Source organism: Octopus bimaculoides, chromosome 10 (genome assembly GCF_001194135.2).
Source record: "Octopus bimaculoides isolate UCB-OBI-ISO-001 chromosome 10, ASM119413v2, whole genome shotgun sequence".
Lineage (NCBI taxonomy): Eukaryota > Metazoa > Mollusca > Cephalopoda > Octopoda > Octopodidae > Octopus > Octopus bimaculoides.
Window position 1 is genome coordinate 16308855 of NC_068990.1, and position 9863 is coordinate 16318717.

Below are 9863 nucleotides of genomic sequence, written 5' to 3' on the forward strand. Positions count from 1 at the left end.
TAATTTCTGTAGTTTTAGATTATATTTTTTCTCTGTTTTCACTCAGATTAAAACCATATCTTATCTGCTTTCGATGTTTGTAAATTTCAGATGAAACTTCCTTCTCCTATGTGAGATGGAAATTTTCACAGTTAATTTCTTTTCACATAGATTTTAATCAAAATTTTATTTATCCTACTAAAGATATTTTTCTTTTAATATTTGAGTTTCATTGTTTTTTTTGTTGGTTATTTATTTATTTATTTTTTTTTTTTTTGCTTTTTTATGCTATTATATTTTTATAATTTTTTCTTAATCTTCATGAAGGGATTTTGTGCTTTAGAATTTATTTTGTTGCTTTTCTGAATTAGTTATATCCATACAAGTTTTCCAGTGGTCTTTTAACACTACAAGGTATACATTTGAATAAAAATGTTCATCCATCTATGAGGCATTCAACGACAGAGAATGTTAATCCTGCCGTTTAAAATCCACACATTTAATGCATCATGGAGTGGTTTTTGTGTTTTGATTTGAAAATATGTTGCAATTATTACAAATTTAATTATTTAATGATTTTTAATTTTAAAAAAGAATATGGCTTTCATTGAGTGCACTGTATTTATTGTTGGTTAAATATATTTAACTGTATTTCCATATATCTATATTTAGTTATTATAAAATTGTTTTGGCTGAAAATGAAGTTTTGTTTCATGGTTTATTCAGTCAGAAGTGAAGATTTTTGCTAGATTTTTCTCGAGAAAAGCTTTGCAAAAGTAAGTTATCACAATTAGTTGAATAAATTGTTAGACAAGATTTGGCATTCCAATCAAAACTAATTCTATAATAAATTTGATTCTATCATTATTATAATATAAGGTGGCATTCTGAATCATTAGTATGTCAGACAAAACACTTAGAAGCATTTCTTCTGACTCATCACAAAATCTGCCCAGTTACCTTTGCTGTTCATCCTTCCCAGCGTTGATAAAATAAAGGACCAGCCAAGTACTAGAATCAATATAATCAACTTACCCCTCCCCTAAAATTTTTTTGGCCTTGTGCCAAAAATTAGAAATTATAATTATTAAGTCTCCCTCACCCTCATCAGTATATGCTGTGATGTTATCTTTAAAATAACGAACCCAAAATTAACACTTGCATTTGTTATTACCAAATATAGTGATTATGGTTTGGTTTTGTTTATTAGAAATGAAAAAATATTTGTTGACAAATATTCTATGGTACTGTTTACTAACATCTTCAACAATTATTAACTATTGTGAAATATGTGGATAACATTTATAAGAGTGGAATTCTGTAATTCCTGGTTTAGTACAGATTCATGTTGGATTCTTAAGCTTAATTTTAAAAATTGGTACTCTAAATTAAAATTATAATTATTTTTAAGAATCCAGTTGCATGTTCGAAGAATCTGATAGTTTAGATGCAGGCCTGGCTGTATGATTGAGAACTTTACCTCCCAACCACATAGTTTTTGGTTCAGTCCCACTGTGTGGCACCTTGGGTAAGTGTCATCTGTTACCTTGGACCAACTAAAGTCTTGTGAGGGGATTTTGTTGACAGAAACGGAAAGAAGCCGATTGTGTATGGTGTGGTGTGGTTTGGTGTGTGTGTGTGTATTTACCTTGACTTCACATCCCTCTTTCTTTCTAGATAGGAAGGCTATATAGTCACCTCTTTCTGTCCCTCACCCTTCAATAATACACTCCAGTCAGTTGAAGGTGGTCTTATTTTGTGAGTACTTGGTAACCTTACCAGTGCTGCTGCCATGATAAAAAGTGCCCAGTATACTCTGTCAGGTGGTCATTGTTAGAAAGAGCATCAAACTGGAGAAACCAACCATGCCAAAGCAGATGTTGGAGCTTGACACAATCCTCTGACAGTCTCCTGTTGAACATTCAATTCATACCAGCATATAAAAAAGGACATTAATGGATGATGCTATATATACATATATGCATACAGTATTGAACATACAAACACATATTCTCTTAGGCCTATAAATCACAGCAACTGGCAAAACACATACCTTCTGTATGTATGTTCGATATTGTTTATAACCCCCAGGCTGCTTCTCATTCATATTTGAATATATATATATATGTATATGTATATATATATATATATATAAATATATGTATATATGAATATATATATGTATATATAAATATATATATATGTAAATATGTATAAATATATATATGTAAATATGTATAAATATATATATGCAAATATGTATAAATATATATATGCAAATATGTATAAATATATATATGTAAATATGTATGTATAAATATATATATGTAAATATGTATATATAAATATATATATATATGTAAATATGTATATATAAATATATATATATATGTAAATATGTATATATAAATATATATATATATGTAAATATGTATATGTAAATATATATATATGGGGATAAGTTTATTATCTCTTTTGTCTTGACATTGCATAATAGTTTTGAACAGGCTTCCTTATATTGCAAACAATGACTTCTGCTTCCAATCTTCCATGGAAAGATGCCTGGCTATGGAGGAGATATTACCTTATTTGGAAATAGCTGAGGATTAGCAACAGGAAGGATATCCAGCCATAGAAAATTTGCCTTAATGAATTGCATCTGACTCCTGTAAGCATGGAAAAGTGGATGTTAAAGCAATGATGATGGTATCTTCTCTCTTTGCTTTCTTGGCAATTTACCTTAGATGAAAGCCGACATTGCATATCTATTTGATCTTATTCAACTCATTTCTCTGCAGACCTCAACAGATATTTTGCTTTTCTGTTTCACTACAACTATTATGAAACTACTTACACATATATTTTATACAATTTGATGCCAGCAGAGGTATTACCTCTCTGGATTCCTTCTCATTTTTAACTCTTGTTGTTGTCCTTTCTCTACAGCCACTTTCATCAGTAGTTCAGGTACTTTGGTAACTAAGCTTATATCTAGTATACAATCATAAAGTTCATAGTTTTCTTGCTGTTAAACACACCTTTAAATGACATTTCAAGTTCTGGTGCTCTGAGTATCTTTCAGAGCTTCCACTGCATCTTATGTTTCCTCAGTGCTTTTACTGAATGCACTGTTTCAAGTTCCTACCAAACAAACCTGCTTCCCAGATGATAAAAGGTTTTGTATTCTTAGTTTCTAATTCTTGTTAACCTCTAGACTTATGGACATTGTGAACCAGCAGACGAGGGACAGTATCTATTAACCTTTTGATACCAATGCGCTTGAGAACATTCCTGGTTCTATGATACAAAGTTCTTGTTTAAAAGTGATCTAATCAGAATTTCATATTGATTTAAGTTCCAAATACCAGCTTAATAATGATAGTTATTTTTGTAAATTCTTCATTATTTCCAAAAATCATTGAAACAAAGGCAGTGTATTTCAAGAGATATGTGGTAACAAAGGAACTAAATTCCTCTGTTTATGTGTATATGGGAAAGAAAGGAAAGAGTTTATGGATGTAGCATGACTGAATGGTTAAGAAGTTTGCTTAGCAATCTCTAGATCTCTGGTTCAATCTCATTGCACGACATATTTGACTTATATCTGTTATCATAAATCTTGTGAGTAAAATTAAGTGAATCAAAAACTGTGGAAACCTGTCAGATGTACACTGTACTGCAATTCAAGGATTCAGCTCTGTCACACTGTGTTATTCTGATTGAAAATTACATTATGGGTACACATATCTGGAATACTCAACCACTTGCATACTAATTCAGTTAACATGTAGGTCAGTTAATCAATAAACTAAGCACTTATTGTCATATTATTTGTTTAGTGGTTGAATGGGTGTATATATGTGTGTGTAGGTGTAAAAGTGAATTCATTGGCTCTTTTTGGATCATTTACTTCCAAACCATGAATTCAAATCCTCTGCAGATGGGGATTTTTTATGTTTTTAGCAGGAGAAAATAAAGGTGTCCAATTAAGACTGTCAGAGTGCACCTAAATGTCGGGAATAGGATCAGATTGTCTAGAGAAAAGTCTGTAAGACTAGCAACTCATTATTAAAATAAGTTCAATCATAAATGGTCAATCATTAGTTATTTATCGAACCAGTGCATGGGGTAGTGTGTGTGTGTGATGACTTATATATTTACTCTTAACAGTAGATTTGAATGTGTATATATTAATTGGTGCTGTGATTTGTCACAGGAAAGCAACTTCTCCTTTAATGACAAATGTGTGTTCATAACACACTTAACTCTTTTTATTATTATTAGTGCAAGTGACTCTGGGACAGCCTGTGTTTTGACATTTTTGTGTCTCAACAGCCAGAGGCATCCAGACTACTGAATCATCAACAGTTGATGCTCCTGCATTTACTGATCTGTGCTGCTGTCTGTCAAGTGATAATAAATACTCAATTTCACAAAAGCCCCCAGTACACTCTGTAAAGTGGTTGGCATTAGAAAGGGCATCCAGCAATAGAACTCATGCCAAAACAGACAATTGGAGTCTGGTGCAGCTCTCTGGCTGGCCAGCTCCTGTCATCATCCACCCCATGCCAGCATGGAAAATATACATTAAATGATAATGTGTGTGTGTGTGTCAAACAAGTAATGTTCTATGGTTATCTTTTCTTCACAACATTATTTCTAGTAAGAGTTTTTGTGCTCAATCTTTTAAACATGTTAAACATTATTGAAGGCTAAGTCAGTCCTTGCTGCCCCACTCAGGGGAAGTATGCAGGCTGAGGGGTAAGACAACTGTGACCCTGAGATACCTTCTGATCATATAGAAGAGTTTCTGATATTGCGGTGACTTTAATCACCACTAAAAGAAGAGCTTTACAACACCTCTGAGGAATTTGTGCAGTGTCTACTCAAGGCAGAGCCTCTCTGAGGCTTAATCACACCTGTGTATATGTCTGTTAAAAGCTAAGGTTACGTATAAGAGTGGCTTAAATTATTGAACACTGTCATCATTGTTGCGATTGCCATCATCGTCATCTCCAATCTTTTAGCATTCACTTTTCTATAGTGGAACTGGTGGCACAGGTATTCTGTGTGACATACAAATGAATCTCTTCAGTCCTTAACAGCTTGTGAGACCCAACATCCTGAGATCAGACCTCAGCCTTGCCCTCATTCTAATCAGTGAGTTACTTTTGATTCGATGCAATTTTTGTTTTCTTCCTTATTTCATAATCCTTAAGAACTATCAGAGAATCCTGTCACATTTCAGATATTCCATGTATGTGTTACGTGAAAAAATATTATTATTATTGGGCTGTTTATATTAACTAACACCCTCCTTTTATCCTGTTAGTGTCAATGAAATAAAGTACCAGTCAAGTACTGGAGCCAATTGTATTAACCAACCTCCTCCTACTATAAAATGGCTGTTTGGGTAATGGCAACTAACCCAGATGGACAACTTTAATAGAAAAGCCTATTATTTTCATTGAGCTTGTGGCAAATATATTACCAGCTTTCTGCTACCAGAATTTCCCAGAAGTGTGGATGGCCTTACACAAGATTTCACCATTGAAGTGGGTAATCTAATAACTATAATATTGGTTGTTGGACCCTCATATGTTAAAATCAATGGAAGAGTCCATTTTATGTGTGTGTGGATGGATAGACAGATAGATTCAAGAGATCTGAAGCAGAATAGAGAGGGTATGTTATTGATGAGGCTGTGAATGGCAATGAAACTGATTGATTAACTAACCAAATGATTATTCAAGTGATTGATTAGCTAATTGGTTAAATAGTTAACCAACTGACAAATAATAATAAAAAAAATAAAGAAGTGAAATTAGAACCAATGCATGTGTGTGTTTATTGGCATAATGATCCTCCCTGAGATACCACAAAATGTTTCACATGAGTTCACATCAAGAATCTTGCAAAGGAATTAGAAGTATGTGTGTGTGACTGAACCCAACAGGGACCTATTTACATTTATATATATATATATATATATAATATATATATGTATATAAGTAAATGAATGTCTGTCAGGTTCACCATTGTTTATTTCAGTTGTTCAGTCAATTAGTTTGTAAGTGGGTGAATGTCTCACAAATACATGTACTCAATAACTCTGTACTCACTTGAATATAAACATCTTAACCACCCAGCCATGTCTGCATCTGTAGTATGTGTGTGTGTGTGTGCACACGCACATACTCTCTCTCTCTCTCTCTCTTACATACGTTTAAAGTCATATTTTAGTTTTGATTTATTTATTTCTTAGACAAACAATAAATCAGCTTTTCACTAATCCTATTCATTCTTAGCATAAACTAAAAGATTACTTATTTGCTACATCATTCTTCCTGACAATTATTATTATTATTATTATTATTATTATGGTGAGCTGGCAGAAATGTTAGCACGCTGGATGAAATGCTTAACGGTATTTTGCCCGTTGCTGTTCTGAGTTCAAACTTCGCTGAGGTCAACTTTACCTTTCATCTTTTCGGGGTTGATAAAATACGTACCAGTTGAACACTGGGGTTGATGTAATCAACTCATCCCCTTCCCCAAAATTCCTGCCCTTGTAGCAAAATTTGAAACCATTATTATTATTTTCACCCATGTTGCAGGCATGGCTGTATGGTTAAATAATTTGCATTGCAACCATGTGGTTTTGAATTCAGTCCTACTGTGCAGTACTTTGGGCTACTGTCTTCTATTATAGCCCAGGGCCAACTCAAGCTTTATGAGTAATCTGCATTACAGAAACTATGTAGAAGTCTATCATGTGTGTGTGTGTGTTTGTCCCCTCCACTGTTTGACAACTGGTGTTGATTTGTTTCAATCTCCATAACTTAATGGTTTGGCAAAAGAGAATGATAAAATAAGTATCAGCACATAAAAAAGTACCTTGGTAAATCTATTCAACTAAAGCCCTTCAAATTGGTGCCCCAGCATGGCCACTATCAAATAACTGAAATAGGATAAAAGATAAACTAACAAGTACTCACACATAATTTGAGCCATTTCAGGTTTTGGGCCAGAATAAATTTTTGTTGTTAAGATTCTTTAAATTTCTTGCCATCTGGTGTACAACAGTATTAATTAATCTTTATGGTTGAAACGATCTGTAAACTCTAATGACACTTCTTTGATATTGTTTCTAAGTAGCAGCATTATTTCTCAGTACTAACCCATCTGAATCTGTCCCTGGTTCTTTAATAGAAACTCCCTGTGATATTAAACCTTTCATCAAAATTCATGTTAATTTATGTCACCTAAAGGTGGTGAGCTGACAGAATTGTTGGCATGCCAGGCAAAATGCTTTGACATTTTATCTGTCTTTATGTTCTGAGTTCAAATTCTGCCAAGGTAAACTTTACCTTTCATCTTTTTGGGGATCAATAAAGTACCAGCATTGGGGTCAGTGTAATCGACTTAACCCTTACCTTGAACTTTCTGGCCTTGTGCCAACATTTGAAACCAATTTATGCTCCAAACACCAGCTTAATAATGACAAAGTTACTTTTAGAATTAACTGAAACAAAAGATTTGAATTATCTCATCTACATAAGGCCTCACACTTTCAATTATTCTCTTTTATTTCATTAGTTTTGCTCTCTGATTAATAATTTATTTATTTATTTGTATATTTTTTTACATTCTTTCTATTTTTGCCCTTTCTGAAATATTAGAAAATTTTCCTAGTTTGTTTGATCTGCACAGATATTTTTTGCCTTTAATACTTACTAAACAATATTGTATTCCGTTTTCTTCTGTCAAAGGCTTCCTTTTAGATTAAAACAAAAACAAACAAAAATTCCTGCAGCTTTTTAAAATAATATTCTGACAACTGCCATTAGCAAACTGTTTCTGTGAAATGTTATTTATTGTTTAAACAAAACTATTGAAGGTTTTGGATTTACATCAATTTGTCAAAGATGGAATGCGTCAAGAGACACAAAAAAACCCACATTATCAGAAGATTCCATCAGTGGTCAATTACTTTCCAGAAATTGAGTAAATATTTCTGGAAGCAGTTCTTGTTCCAAAAGTACACTGATTGGTCTTTGGTTATCATTATAGTAAGATCTTAATTAAAGTGGTGAGCTGGTAGAATCGTTAAAACATTGAAAGTAAAAAATGCTTTGCATTATTTGTTCCAACTATTTACATTCTGATTTCAAATCTTGCCATGGTCTCCATTGCCTTTCAACCCTCCAGGGTTGATAAAATTTGTACCAGTCAAAAACTGGGCTCAGTGGTACCAATTATTTGCACTTCCCTCAAAATTCTTGGCCTTGTGCCTAAATCAGAAACCATTAACCCATTTGTTACTATATTTCTGTTGAAAGATGCTGTATTCTTTAAAATTGAATTTTAAAACAATGACGAATTTAGTAAAATAAACTTTGTCATTATTAAGCTGGTGTTTGGAACATAAATTCATGTGAAATTTTGATGGAAGGTTTTAATTTAGATCACTAAGTCTTTTTTGTTATATTTCTGTTGAGATACATGGCCTTCATTTCGATTAGTTTTGAAAATAATGAAGAATTTAGCAAAATAACTTTGTCATTATTGAACTGTTGTTTGAACATTGACATGAAATTTTGATGAAAGATTTTAATTTAGATTGCTAGATGTGTTTGTATCATTGAACAAGGAACAGTCACAGGCAGGTTGGTATCAAAAGGGTTAAGATCACAATAACACAAGTTTTCTCTAACTGAATCTTATATAATATCCTGTTAATTATGATCCATTATGATAGATGTGAATTTGCTGGTTAGATTGTGTTCATAATGTGCAGGTGATGGTCTGTTCTTGTCAAAAAACAATCCTTTACTATTAACTTTATCATTAATATTGTAAATTATTTTCTATATTATATAGTCCCCAGAGAATTATTCCTCTTTAGCTATCTTACTTTTAGACATATTCTCTGTTAACATTCAGCTCTAGCTGTTCTCCACCTCTTCCTCCTGACAGCCTCTCTACTGTAATAATCATGACCACATATACTGTTTCTTATATTCCCTTACAACTCAAGTCTGCACTACTTAGTCAATCACCTGATTCTCCGAGATCCCATGTCTTCCCTGCCCCCTTAATGTCAATCCCTTAGCTCTCCTATTGTAACTTTAGAGTGTTTTGTATTTTTTACCTATTTTACCACTTCAGCTTTTTCTTCTTCACTTCTATTCACTGGCACTTTTCTCACTCATTCACCTACCTTACTATTTTCTTTTTATACACAAAACAAAATTCCTTTACTGAAGCTGTTTAATCTTTTTACGTTATAAAATACACTTTCAGTCCTACCTTGATTTTGCTTGAAGTGATTATCTCCCTTCCAATAACTAGCCACCAGAGTGCATCCTGTGTCTGAATTACTCTAATTATGAATTCTAGAAATATTCACACATACTGACAATGATAGTCAAGGTGATATGTCTCTGAAATTATATCTCTTCTAACATATAACGAAGGCTAAATTACTATGAAATTCATTTGCAGTCAAAACCATACTAAGTAATGACATTAAGAACACTTTTGCAAGGTTGAAGTAATTTGTATGTAGGAAATCTCTCTCTCTCTCTCTCTCTCTCTCTCTCTCTCTCTCTCTTTCAATTGCTGAACTACTTATTGTCTATGAAGAAGCAGAAGAAAAAGAAACACATTTCATGAATGTCTTCTAAACTGAAATTGTTTTTCATCTAGAAGAAATGTCTCACTTTGTAAAATGTTTAACATAGTTTAATTTATTTACCTTGGGTTATATGTCATACTGATGATTTCTAATAAGAATGAAATGATGTGATAGAAATTTTAAGCCCCAAAAAAACAAAACAAAAAAACAACTAAATATGTGTTTTCTATGCATGTGTATATTT

The 9863-nt window shown here is 32.6% G+C and overlaps 1 protein-coding gene across 5 annotated transcripts in view; it reads left to right on the top strand.

The window, feature by feature from the left end:
- LOC106879980 (extracellular sulfatase Sulf-1) overlaps window positions 1–9863 on the top strand; it is a 206452-nt gene that overhangs the window by 176093 nt on the left and 20496 nt on the right. The window lies entirely within an intron of this gene.